Genomic DNA, 13,979 nt, shown 5'->3' on the forward strand with positions numbered 1-13,979 from the left:
AAACAGGTGTGTAATAAACTACAGGTATGTAATAAACAGGTGTGTAATAAACAACAGGTGTGTAATAAACAGGTGTGTAATAAACAACAGGTGTGTAATAAACAGGTGTGTAATAAACAACAGGTGTGTAATAAACAACAGGTATGTAATAAACAGGTGTGTAATAAACAACAGGTGTGTAATAAACAGGTGTGTAATAAACAACAGGTGTGTAATAAACTACAGGTATGTAATAAACAGGTGTGTAATAAACAACAGGTGTGTAATAAACAACAGGTACGTAATAAACAGGTGTGTAATAAACTACAGGTATGTAATAAACAGGTGTGTAATAAACCACAGGTGTGTAATAAACAACAGGTATGTGGGAAACAACAGGCATGTAATAAACAACAGGTATGTAATTAACAACAAGTATCCATTTATACACTCAAATGTATGAGACTTTGTCCAAATTTCAATGCAGTTTTTGCCATAGATCATCCGGCAATCTTGTGCTCGGAAAAAGAGCGTATTCGTGCTATCTACGGGAACTGTGTCACTATTTTGGACAGCATGACCTATTATTTTTCGCTTTGTTTTAGACAAGTGTTTCGCTACATCTGGTCTAAAAGAAATGCCTTCAACTGTTTCTTATATTTTCCTATGTCTACTATTCATGAAAACATGTAAATTTGAGTTCATAATAATATATTTTTTGCTATTTTTGCAAAACTTATATAAACTAGTTACACCGATTCCGGAATTTTTCATTTGTATGCACGTCTTTTTAAATATTGAAATGTTGATTGCATCAGTTAATACAACATTTTTATAGCATCTTTTCATACAACATGTTGCAAGCATTAGTTAGTATCATATGTTAACGAATTTCCGCTCAAGCGGCTTGGTGGAAAAAAAAAGAATTTATTAATTTCACATGAGCGGAAGAACGATATTTCACTGTGTTTTAAAGCTCCTTATTTCTATATATGTGTTATTAGGAAGCTAGAGTTTCTGATTATAAATCAATATATATAACATAGATCTGTATCGCTGCATGTATTTCGATGAAGTGACCTTTTACATATCTAAAATTTGCACAAATTCCGGTTAGCCTATGTTTTAACCTCTAAAGGTTTTGCTAAGCTTTCTTTCAACTGTCAACACATCTGCAATCGTCACGATTACAGTTAAAGGCACAAAATAATATTTTCTGTGTAGAAAGAAGTCATGACTTATAAAGGCTTCGAATATCTGTTATTGTCACAATTGCAGTTAAAGACATGAAGTAAAATTTTCTGTGTAGAAAAAGTCATGACTTATAAAGGCTTCTAATATCTAATATCGTCACAATTACAGTTAAAGATATGAAGTAAAATTTTCTGTGTAGATAAAGTCATGACTTATAAAGGCTTCGAATATCTGCTATCGTCACAATTACAGTTAAAGACATGAAGTAAAACGTTCTGTGTAGAAAAAATCATGACTTATAAAGGCTTCAAATATTTGCTATCGTCACAATTACAGTTGAAGACATGAAGTAAAACGTTCTGTGTAGAAAAAATCATGACTTATAAAGGCTTCAAATATTTGCTATCGTCACAATTTCAGTTAAAGACATGAAGTAAAATTTTCTGTGTAGAAAAAGTCATGACTTGTAAAGGCTTCAAATATCTGTTATCGTCAAAATTACAGTTAAAGACATGAAGTAAAATGTTCTGTGTAGAAAAAGTCATGACTTATAAAGGCTTCGAATATCTGCTATCGTCACAATTACACTTAAAGACATGAAGTAAAATGTTCTGTGTAGAAAAAGTCATGACTTATAAAGGCTTCAAATATCTGCTTTCGTCACAATTACAGTTAAAGACATGAAGTAAATGTTCTGTGTAGAAAAAAGTCATGACTTATAAAGGCCACGAATATCTGCTTGAACAGCGGAAAGAGACGCGATCTCATCGTCGGTCGCGAAATCGCCCACTGCTGGATTAATGACCGCGGCAGATTGCAGCTCTTGCAGCGGATTACAGTTCGAGTGACTTTAGCGAAGCATCGGCCGCAAAAACCCGGAGCAATGAAAGCCCGACGGATTGATGTGCTCGACGGTGCATTTGTAGACTAATGAACAGCCAGGGACCTTATCTGCCTAACGGCTGACGCTTGGGTCTGGAGCAAGCTAACTATTGAAGTCTTCAATGATTGTAGTGGATCTGGCGCAAGCTAATTATTGAAGTCTTCAATGCCCTAACAAAATTTAGAGTCGCCCCAGCTTCTGGTAATCCAAATCAGAAGCTGCCGCGTCTGTAAATTTTCACTGGATGATTGTATGCCACGCCGTATTCTTGAGTGAGAAGTCCTTTTGGAAGCCGTGAATGGCATAGAACCTTCATTACATGATCTAATTAGCCTTCTGAAAGATCCGATGAACGGCAATGCTTGGCTTCTGGTGTAATATGCGCCCTGATGTGAACGGCTGGGCTTTGAAATCATGTGTTAAACTGGTGAACTCATCCGCACATCTTGGTACAAATGAATTTTTTCTTTTTCAATTAAATAGATGTCGGTGCCTTTATTAAATAAATCTACTTTCAATACGGCTTAAATACTTACTAATTTAGAATTTTAGTGCATGATTAACTTAATTATTGTTCGGTCTTGCTTACCACCAAGATTACTCAATTACTAATGATATAATTGTCTTAAAGTCACTGTAGGGGAAGAATTGTCTGCATTTAAACATAGGGTCTCTGCTCGCGGGTCCGACGATACATGGATGGTATAAACAATTCAAGACATATTCCAGGCCAAAATAATATTTGCAGATTGTAGAAATATCCACCGTCGATAACGTCCACTTGAATTAATAAGACATTTATTACGAATAACAGAAGATATTCATTGATCAATTGCATGATAATAGAAGGAGGAGGTTGGCTCTCGACTAAGGTGCAGCTTCCTCCGAAAACAGTTCTGCATGTACACATTATTCTCTTCAGTCGCGTTTTAAGATGTATACTGCGATTAGAAAACTGGAACGTTGTTCGTTGGCCCGCTATATCTACTTAAGATTTTTTCACAAAATTCCCGAATTTTAATTTTTTACATTCATGATTTTAATTTTTTTGAACATGCGTCTTCACTTTTCTTTGTCATTCCATCGATTATAGTGTACTACTTCGTACATATTTTATCTCTTTGTTAAGAATATTACGGTTACCATCAGTCACAATATCCAATAATTTTGTTTGGACTTTCTTTGACTTATATTCACATTTGAGTGTGTAGCTTTTGCAGCCACATTTACGTCATATCAGCTCCACGCATCACAACTCTCACATATTAATTATAGCTTCTATATTTTCTCATCACACGTAATATGTTCTAACGTAATAATAATAATAATAACGTAATAATAATAATAACGTAATAATAATCATCACACGTAATAATAATCTCAGAGCGACCGATCTGTCCTGTGTATCATTGCAGAGTTATCATCTCGCCGCGATGCATTTATTTTCATAAGCGTATCATCTCTATGCTTTTGTTTATTTGGTATCTCGAGGTCCTTAAAACAAATCTTGTTCTTTTTACAAACTCTGAAGTTCTTATCACTGAAACCGGAATTTTTTCGGGCTGAGTGATAAGCATGATATGTCAACGCTAATTATTGGCTTTATCGTCCTTACTCTTTGTAATGTCCGGCCCTATTTGAATCTCTCGTCTAGATTCGGATATTCTTTTTTACTTTCATCGCAAATACTTGTAATGATTTATATTTATATACGCTGAAACACTCTAGACAAACTGGTTATTAGCAACTAAAATGATGGTCTTGAACTAGCTCTAACTAGCGTCTAAGAATAAGTACCTTATATAGATAAAAACTACTAAAAATAATAGAAGAAATGGTAAATATTGTTTGTATTCCACAAGAATCGGCGACAGGCCTATCCAGGCCTATTCTTTAATGCCGAAGATACTATACTACTATACTATACTACTAAATACTGCTGTCAACTACTTAGCACCAGTAAAAATAACAAGTGCTCTGGAAAGGCTAATCGTTTTTCATTATGTTTGTTGTTGTGTTTGTTTGTATGTTGGTTGTTTTGTTTGTTTGTATGTTTGTTGTTGTGTTTGTTTGTATGTTTGTTGTTTTGGTTGTTTGTATGTTGGCTAAAAGACACCAGCCAGCCAGCCAGGCTCGGACGCCAGTCGCTACAAGAATAAATTACCGTCGACATTACCTTAACTTGCTTCCTTTTGGCTTTGCAGTGCGTCACCCTTGCAAAAGTCCTTCTCGAGTCTGCAAAGAAAAGTTTCTACGTGAAGCTCTTGTTGTTCCAGTACGCCATATGAGAGCTGCTGAGAGCTCTCGTGTCGTCATGACAACATCACTCACAAAAGCCTCTAATAATCATAATAACAAACATGATATTAGTTTTGTTCATTATATAGCAGAAATATTATTACATTAATATTTGAAATATCAATGGCAACTCAATCTTATATTTCGTGAGAAACATGTTCTGGTGTGTTTGGTTTTAAATTAGTTTTTGATATGATTATTTCCCGCATACGAATAATTATTTTTAAAATCCCTTGAGAATTTTTCTACTTCACTCTTATCTGTAATTGAAGCTCGCTTTAATTACTCTTAAGAGTCTAAATCCATCATTATTTCCAACCCGGTTGTTTTAAATCATTGAGATGTAAGTAATGTGATCCGCACATCATTTGGGAAGCTACAAAAGTGCCCCAGGTTGTGAAGCATTGTGAAAGATTTTTATATTTAATTTCAGTATTCTATTCATAATATAATAAATCTATGAAAAAAATTGCCGTGAATTGAGTTCCGCAGTGCCTGTGGGTTCCCTTCTAAGCTAATCGAGTTTCTTAATTACTCACAGACTAAGCCAATAATGATCTATATGTATCACTTATTCAAGCTAATTATTATTTAAATATACCATCAACCAAACTACATTATAACTCTTTAACAAGCTTTGCATGAAATTTCCTCTACAAATTGACCCAATAACTAATTGTTATTGATTAGAATTGTAATTTGAACTAATTGTAATTTGATTAGATTTCCAACTTCGTATTGCATAAAATTCATCAGCCGTTTTCTAATTTAGTTTGCATAATATTACTTGTAAATTCAAAGTGCTTTTTATGTAAATCTCATAGTTAATGCGCTAGCTAGTGTTTTACATGTAAATGCTCGCCATTGACAATATAAATTTCAATGAATGCTTGTGCAGATCGTTTAACTCGTCAAAACAAGAGCGCACGCTGGTGATCACTTGTGATCTATGTGATACAAGTCTTTGATTATGTTCTCAAATTTGCATGCCTCTTTTTTATTCCTTGAATGTGTAATTACACTTGCAATTTTTTATGCTTTGTTGATATATATTCATAGAAAAATACACGCAAAAGAGTTGATCCGACCGATACTTCGTTAAATATTTCTAATTAACTCATTAAGACTTGTCGATTGTTGAACTTATTGAGGGAACTTACGTGCAATACTCTGTTCCTAGAGATTAAAGTTTTTCTGTAAAAAACATATACAATGAACGCGATGTTCTTTTTATTTCGAGATTAAAACAAGGCAATGCTACTCTCGTCGTAATGAGAAATTTCATCGTAGCATAATATACTAGATGACATTTCATTTCTGTACCCGCATCAAGGCTTGAAAGTTTACCTAGATTTGCATATTTTATCATGCTGAAGTAATTTTCCACAGTGGATGACCGTAGGCTATAAATTCATCAAATCATCGTATATCGGACTGTGGAAAGAAAATGAATTGTATCCTAATGTAAAAACACAATTCTTTTCCACGCGGCAACGACGATCTGTTAGCTACATTACAGCACAGTTTTCTCATCATAAAAACTGGAGTGCGTGAGATGAACTCGTTGGTTTTTGATTGAAGAACAGCACATCAAATGAAAAACAAACATACAACCTGATGGAGCGATGGACTGCCCAGAGATTCCCTTGTTTCATCATCAAAGAGCGACGCTTGTGCGTCTTTGTGCGACTGCCTGCACTACCAACATAAATTGCACTGCACAAGCCTTTGAACTGCAGCTGGTCGTTTGTTGCTCTTCGTCTACTCACAATTCGCATTTCTGTTTTCCAATGATGTATTGCTTCTTAAAAATCGTTTTCTGTTTTCCTTCGTTGATTGGACTTCCATTTATAACATTGCTTACGTACGTTGCCTTGATATTTAAAAGCTTTTACCCTGCCAAGTCTAGCTCTGTGTAATGTCTAAATGCAATTGTTATTTATTTCCTTTGTTATCCTTTGTCTAATTGAACCTCAGTTCATCCTCTGCTGACCTATTTGCTTTACTGAGTAATGTCGCTAATATATTCTGACTGTATTTATTTTCCTTTTGTTTCCTATTTACTCTGATCAATCGGTGATCTCGGTGCTTCTTTTTCCATACTGGAATACAAGGACGTCTTTCTGCATCGATGATGGAGGGTTAATCAGAATTTTGATGCTTCGAAAAAAACGTAAATTTGGTCTAAAAAAACGTACATTTCCATATTGGTTGTCCGTTTGCACCGATGCTAAAGAGATCAGTATTTTGATGCATTGCAAAATCGTAAATTTGGTCTAAAAAAACGTAAATTTCCATATTGGTCGTCCGTTTGCACCGATGCTAAAGAGATACAGAACTTTTTGATGCAGCAAAAAACGCAAATCTGTCTTCTCTATTTGAATTGAACGTTACTCTTTATTCGTGTGTGCACAGCGTCTGACTTTACATCGGCCGGCCTCGCTGGGCTCCTCTTAATTGGTGAATGAAATCCTGCAACGTGTCCTGCACTCTCGAAAATCCTTGAGGATCAGCAAAGCGTGAGGACCCTTCAATTATTCCGTCGTGTGTAGGTAGACATGCAGGCAAAAACGTTTACTCGAATATTTAAATCGTGTGTAGGTAGACAGTCAACAAAATTTACTCGACTATTTAAATGCATTGGCTGTCGTTTTCAGTCTGGTGGGACAGTCAAAAACGTTTACTCGATTATATAAATGCAAAAATATTGAAATATGGAAAAAATTCAGTCTGGTAGCTAGTTTTATGAATCGTTACATCGCACGAATAGTAAATATCAATTTAAATGTAGGTGTAGGATTCTTGGAATATGTCGGTTGCAAAGTAACTATTAATTAAATGCGACGCGCGTGTAATGTAGTCTACGGCAGTTATTTGGTATAGTGTTCAATCTTAAATATTATGTCATATCTCTGTAATTTTAATCTAACGTTGCTCTTTAATCCTATATATTCGTCTTATGATCTTCACATGTTAAATGAGTGCTAAGCACGTCAAAGCTATAGTCCAGGCGTAACTCATAATCCAACTTTCTATATAATCATGTGTTCTCTATTCGTACTTGATAAACCGACTCAACGCCATGATTCGATCGACATCACTAACTTAGTTCCATTCGTCAATGCCTGCAATCTCCTCATTTTTTGGCGGCCGAAGCAAATATGCACAAAAGTTTTGCTTCCTCTCTTCTTTCGATACGAGAACTTGTGAAAGACAGCAATATTTCCTTTAGAGTAGCGACCCTTCCTCGACAGACAGAAGCATGGATGCCATTTCCGTGAGATGAAAGCCCACATCGAGGCATACTTCCTGGAGTTCCAGCCTCCAGGAATCTTCGATCCCCACGGTTACTAGAGCGCGATCCCCACGGTTACTAGAGCGCGACCCCCACGGTTACTAGAGCGCGATCCCCACGGTTACTAGAGCGCGACCGCCGCGGTTACTAAAGCGTGACCGTCGCGAATAAAAAATCGCGACCGCGGCGGTTACTAAAGCGCCAATGTTGTCTGTGGAGAAGGCGGCGAAAGCGCGACCATAACGCCGTTGCCAGGGGCAGGTTGTTGGCTTGGAGTGAGCCTATGCCTCTCATGTGGCCCAGCACCGCGGAGTTTGCTTAACATCTATTTGCTTTGGCAGAGTCCCTCGTCTGGTGCTGTCCCTGTTTACAGTTACTGGTGCTGCTCATGATTTTATTGCATGCGCCCGTTGTTGCTTTTTACCGACCTGTGGCCGATAAAATGTTTCATAAAATCATGGGAAACGGTGATTTGTCAAATTGCTGGACCTGGATTGTTCTATGTATTATTGTTCATTTTGTACATATACACTAGATGTGCTCCTCAGGAAACGATATTTGTCATTGCAACTTCGATTGTCTAAATCATAAAACAGTGATTTCATCACTCGCTCCCACTTCACACACAACCATACTTTGTAAGTTTGAGTAAAGTTTCCGAATTATTGGCGTGTCGTCTGCAAACCTTGTATTAAGTCAGAAGTTATTTTGAGTTTAGACTCGTAACACAAATAAAAATATATAAATATCATTCAGTTTAAAATATATTATGGTAGGATCATAACAACACAGTACATATCATCCCACACCATACACAGTCGATGCTGCTGTACGGCACCTCATGTCGCTGATGCCGAGCGCTCTAGTGCTAAGAGCGGAGGCTTAGTGTATACCAGGGGTGAAGTTACCGCGTGTGTAGGGGGCGGCGGCTGAAAGGGTGACAATGATAGTGAAGCAAGATTTAGATGCTGCCGCTGGTAGAGAACAGCCCTTTAAAGCTGCCTATATTGCATAGCAAAGACTTACGGTGTTCGTGGGGTGACTTTAAATCAGGGATGTTTGCTTTGTAGCTTGTCTGAGGATAAACCAGAGCTCTCTCTGTCTTGAATTGAGGAAGTTACTATCAAGAGTTGCGTATGATTTTAATTGTGTGATAATGACAGCCTATGAATGAGCTGCCTTTAATGTATGGCAATATTAGGATGATGTCGGGAAACGCTAGAGCAGCGTTTGATTTGTCATCAGATGGATTTATATAATGTATAAGAAATAAATGTAAGCATAATTTTTCAGTCTTTTTATTATGCTTCATCATTTGTTTAGGTGTTGAATCAGCATATTACTGTGGGTTTCATAGAAGCTTTCATGTGTTCAATGGAACTTGGTAGTGGAAAAATATTTTACTTTGGCAATCAATGCTGGCACTTTAGAAGTGTCACTGATTATGCAAATCTTGTCATACAGCAAATGTTACGAGTCTATTGAGAATCACAGATAAGGTTGTCATTGTAACTTGTATGAACTTGGGATATCCTGTTGTATGTATATTTTAATCGTCGCTGAAACTGATGTTTTGACTTCCTTGTGATTTCCGGTTGCTGTTCTGATTAGTTCATTGATTTCACTCCGTTCGATACGGTACAATATTTACTCCTTGGACGGAATGCTTGGTCAGCTGAGCGTTCTTTCTACTTCTAAAATTGAATGATTTCCTTAATATTCAAGAAAATTTTATTATTGTGAGATGATCAGACGCCTATTTATTCCTCGATGATTATTGATGGCGTCAAGTGATATTCATACCAGATTTTTAATTGATTCATAATTGTCAATAATCGGTTGATTTTAAACGACACTTTCCAGTCAGGTTTTGTCTAGTAATAATATTTTAGACACGTGATAAATTTTACGTAAAATCCATAGTACATATGGACATCATAAATATTTCAAAATTAAGTTGTAATAAAAAATCTCTCGAATTATGAATTATGTTATCCATAGGCCAGCACTCGAAACAAATTTCATATTGAGCCTCAAACTCAGACAAGCCTGCTTGTTTTGCGCTGCTGTGGATGTTCTGGGGCTGAGAGATCGAAGTGGTCCTTGCAACCTTAAGTGCTTGCGTCGCATCAGTGCTCACTTGTCCTTGGGCCTATACTTTCAAAAAAAGTTGAGAGATCGTAAGTTCATCAGCCAATCATTGACGGCCTTCCAAGCAAAATCCACTAATCACAGACAAGAAAATAGAGCGTAAGTACTTACGTTCACTTAGCGAGTTTTGAAAGTATGGCCCCTGATTGCTAGGAATATACACGAGTCTTATTACTGTAATTGGTTGTTATATGATAATTTCCATGTTTTGTACGTTATGAATAAAGTTCCCCGAATTATTGGCGTGTCGTATGCAAACCTCATTTTAATTTAGAAGGTAGTTGAGCTGAGTCTCGTAACACAAATAAAAATAGTTAAATATTATTCAGTTTGAAACATATTGTGGTAAGATCGGTTGGGGGTCAAAAGGATTTTGCATCTTTCTTTGTTGAGTATCGTCGTAGTAAGATTCAATAATTTTATTTTTTCGACTCAATGATTTCGACTTAAATCATTTTACTTGTCTTGACGCCCACTCGATTCCACGATTCCTTCTCACTCATCGTTTTTTATCTGTTGCGCATGCAGTTGGTTGTTACTTATAGGTTCTATACCTACGAATATTGTTGCCGTAGCAAGCCGTGTCTTTAAGTAAAATATTTTCTATCGTAAACTACTCAACAACTCGTAAATTTTTTCCCAAGTCTTCACAATTATTCCCGCAGCTAGGCTAGCAAACCGTATGTTTCGTCGCACTCTCGCCGCTGCATCCGAGTATCCCAACGACAACGGAGGATTTTAATGTTTTCGGGCGTGCATTTTGCACCTCGCGCACTCCCCTGTTTTTAAGACGGCATCTCCACCACTCTTCGGACGCAGCACACCGACTATAACGCCACCAAAAACGCTCCCTCGAGACATGCTGAAAACATACGCCCCAAAAAGCACCTCAAAATGCACCATTGTTGCTGATCCTCTTAGGGAATAAGAAACGCTTGCGTGCATGCGACCAACTTCGGATTTGCAAATTCTCTTGCAAGGAACAACCGGGATCGCAGGACTCTGGTCTAAGACCACCGCACCCGTCCTCTTTAACGCCTTTTCTTTATTGCGGGACATTTTGCCATTCAAGAACTGCTTGGATTCTTACCTCTACTCTTGTGATGAGAAACGCACCTCTGTTTGATTTTGCCTGAGGTTCCCTGTTCGTTGTTTCTCTTATCAATATTGCTTATGGCCGTTAGTGGTGCCAAGCTAAATCTCCATACGAGGCCGTGGCTCCAGGTCGCATTTACTTGCATTATTCAAATGGACTGAGCGCTGCTACTCTATATTGAACCTCAGTCGTCACCGGCACGCACTACACATGCTTGACATGAACTTTATTGTTATAACGTCGCATTGTCAGATTTCTTCAATTGTTGTCACCGTTAGTATGATTTTTAATGGTGATTTTTTTTAATGGTGATTTTGTTGCGAACAAATAATAATTTGTATTTGTAATTATGTCCAATAATTTATATTTTTAATTATGTCGCGATTCAAGGTTGTTTGCAAGAAATTTGTAATATTAATTTGCTTGTTCATAAGATTTTATCAACAATTAAATTAAATTAATTGAATCGAGTAATAATGATAAATTTCTATGTCCAATTTTGTGCTGCCCCTATCATTTTACATTATTTTTGAATGAAAAGTCATTCATGTATTGAGGCTGCAAAAACGACTATTGAAAGTGTGATACGCCCTACTATTCAGATTTTAACAACTCACACTTTTTTTTCGTTTAAAATTCTTATAACTTTAATTTTAATATAATTTATTCTGCCTTTTCAACCCGCAAACTAACACCTTCTATATACTCGAAATTTTTCTTAATTTCAACTTTTGAAAAAAGTGAATTTGACCAAATTCATTTGCACGTTTTTTATTATTATAACGTGCTCTGTTTCCTCCTTTTTTCGATAAATACAATACATGATCGCATTATTATTATTATTATTATCATTATTATTATTATTATTATTACTATTATTATTATTACTAGTAATTTATTTTTCTACTATATACATAAATTAAAATAATTCGATATTTCTCCGGCAGGCGACATGACGGGCAGACACTCGTACTACACCATCTACGAGGGACACGAGATAATGTTTCATGTGTCCACGATCTGTCTCTTATACACATCTAGATGTGTATAAGAGACAGGCCCTCGCCCGGCTTCAGGAAGAGATCAGCCCCCTCGNGTAAACAACAGGTATGTCATAAACAACAGGTATGTCATAAATAACAGGTATGTAGTAAACAACAGGTATGTAGTAAACAACAGGTATGTCATAAACAACAGGTATGTCATAAATAACAGGTATGTAGTAAACAACAGGTGTGTAGTAAACAACAGGTATGTGATAAACAACAGGTATTTATTTATACCCACTCAAATATGTGAGACTTTGTCCCAATGTCGATGCAGTTTTTGCCCTGGATCATCCTGACGATGTTGAGCTCGGAAAAAGAGCGTATTGGGGCTATCTGCGGGAACAGTATCACTATTTTGGACAGTATGACCTATTATTTTTCGCTTTATTTTAAAACAGTACGTGTTTCGCTTCATCTGGTCTAGAAGAAATGTCTCTAACTGTTTATTATATTTTCCTGTTTCTGTTATTCATGAATACATATAAATTGGAGTTCTTAGTAATAATCTTCTTGCTATTTTTTTTAAACTCGTATAAATTAGTTACATCAATCCCAGAATTTATCATTTGTATTCACGTCATTTGTAGTATTGAAGAAATAGACACTTTAGGAGTTTACTTAGTATATTTAAAATCATTTTAATCCATGGTATCACGAAATTATGAAATCACGATCATGTTATCATGAAAACTTTTCAAGATGCCATGGATGCAACCATACTTAGTTCTTTGCGTATTTTTGATAAACGGCTTTCGCGATTGCTCTGTCGCAGAGAATACTAACTCTAATGATGTTTATAATTATGGTTTTAGCTCCATTCAAGCTTCTTTTGTTTTGCCTCTTGAATCGAACAGAGGTTAGCCGTAAGAAAACATGCTGTTTTATGCATCTGTTAGTGCAATATGTTTCATGCATCTGTTAATGCAAGATGTTGCTTTCATTTGTTATTTATTACACCATGTTTTCTGCATCTGTTCGTACAACATGTAGCAAGCATCGGTTAGTACCTTATGTTAATGAATTTCCGCTCAAGCTGCTTGGTAGAAAAAAAATATTTCACAATTTCACATCAGCGGAAAAACGATATTTCACTATGTTTTGAAGCTCCTTCGTTCTACATATGTGTTATTAGGAAGCTAGAGTTTCTGATTATACATCAATATATATTTAACATATCTGTATCGCTGTATTTCGATGCCCTGACCTTTCAGACAGCTAATATTTGCACAAGTTTCAGTTGGAATTTTGTTAAATCTCTGAGGGTTTTGTTATGCTTTCATTCAACGCTCGACACATCTGCGATCGCCACAATTTCAGTTAAAGACATGAAGTAAAATGTTCTGTGTAGAAAAAGTCATGACTTATAAAGGCCACGAATATCTGCTATCGTCACAATTACAGTTTAAGACATGAAGTAAAATTTTCTGTGTAGAAAAAGGCATGACTTATAAAGGCTTCGAATATCTGTTATCGTCACAATTACAGTTAAAGACATGAAGTAAAATGTTCTGTGTAGAAAAAATTAGGACTAATAAAGGCTTCAAATATCTGTTATCGTCAATATTACAGTTAAAGACATGAAGTAAATGTTCTGTGTAGAAAAGTCATGACTTATAAAGGCCACGAATATCTGCTATCGTCAAAATTACAGTTAAAGACATGAAGTAAAACGTTCTGTATAGAAAAAATTCATGACTTGTAAAGCTTCGAATGTACCCACGAAGAAAAAGTCATGACTTATAAATGCCACGAATATCTGCTTGAACAGCGGAAAGAGACGCGATCTCATCGTCGGTCGCGAAATCGCCCACTGCTGGATTAATGACCGCGGCAGATTGCATCTCTCCACCACTAACACCACCTCATGCCCTTCCTTCCTTACTCTCCACCACTAACACCACCTCATCCCCTTCCTTCCTTCCTCTCCACCGCTAACACCACCTCATGCCTTTCCTTCCTTCTTCTCCACCACTAACACCACCTCATGCTCTTCCTTCCTCTCCACCACCAACACCACCACCATTACTATACCTC

At 36.5% G+C, this 13,979-nt stretch overlaps 1 long non-coding RNA gene across 1 annotated transcript in view; it reads left to right on the plus strand.

Moving 5' to 3' along the window:
- LOC125177603 overlaps nucleotides 1–11,910 on the plus strand; it is a 33,785-nt gene extending 21,875 nt beyond the window's left edge. The window contains exon 3 of the long non-coding RNA XR_007156593.1: nucleotides 11,844–11,910. This is a non-coding gene — a long non-coding RNA (uncharacterized LOC125177603). The remainder of the gene's footprint in view (nucleotides 1–11,843) is intronic.
- The last annotated feature ends 2,069 nt before the right edge of the window (nucleotides 11,911–13,979 follow it).

This window comes from Hyalella azteca, unplaced genomic scaffold (assembly GCF_000764305.2).
Source record: "Hyalella azteca isolate HAZT.00-mixed unplaced genomic scaffold, Hazt_2.0.2 contig3477, whole genome shotgun sequence".
NCBI classification, from domain to species: Eukaryota; Metazoa; Arthropoda; class Malacostraca; order Amphipoda; family Hyalellidae; genus Hyalella; species Hyalella azteca.